Source organism: Solanum tuberosum, unplaced genomic scaffold, assembly GCF_000226075.1.
Source record: "Solanum tuberosum cultivar DM 1-3 516 R44 unplaced genomic scaffold, SolTub_3.0 scf00429, whole genome shotgun sequence".
Lineage (NCBI taxonomy): Eukaryota > Viridiplantae > Streptophyta > Magnoliopsida > Solanales > Solanaceae > Solanum > Solanum tuberosum.
Window position 1 is genome coordinate 407925 of NW_006239358.1, and position 426 is coordinate 408350.

The following is a 426-nucleotide window of genomic DNA, read 5'->3' on the forward strand; positions in this document are numbered from 1 at the left end:
TGGGGGGGGGAGTCCCACATCAGCGGTAAAAGGGATCCGTGGTCTCTTTATATAACTTGAACAATCCTCACCGGCTTGAGCTAGCTTTTGGGGTTGAGTTAGGTCATCCATTTGCTAACACAAGGTAAAACATGTAAGTTGGACAGAAAGCACACACATCAAATGTAGGACAATGGATTCGAAAATTAGCAAGTAAAACATGGGAGCATATGTGAGCAATGACTGATCCAGAAATTCTAACAAGGAGATTAAAGAACATAAGAATGTCACACTTGGAGGAACTTGCAACCTAAACTCCTAAAGCAATTTCTGAATCGCTTTGCCGCTACACTTATCGTGTTTCTTACATCAAGGAATTAAAAAATAAATATTACCCTTAGATCCGCCACTACATGTGAGGGAGGCAGTAGTGTTGTGTGTGTGGGG

General features: G+C 41.8%; 1 protein-coding gene across 1 annotated transcript in view; it reads right to left on the reverse strand.

Annotated features, from left to right (window-relative positions):
- The window catches only part of LOC102579717 (uncharacterized), an 18378-nt gene that overhangs the window by 1648 nt on the left and 16304 nt on the right, over positions 1-426 (reverse strand). The gene's annotated exons all lie outside the window — the stretch shown is intronic.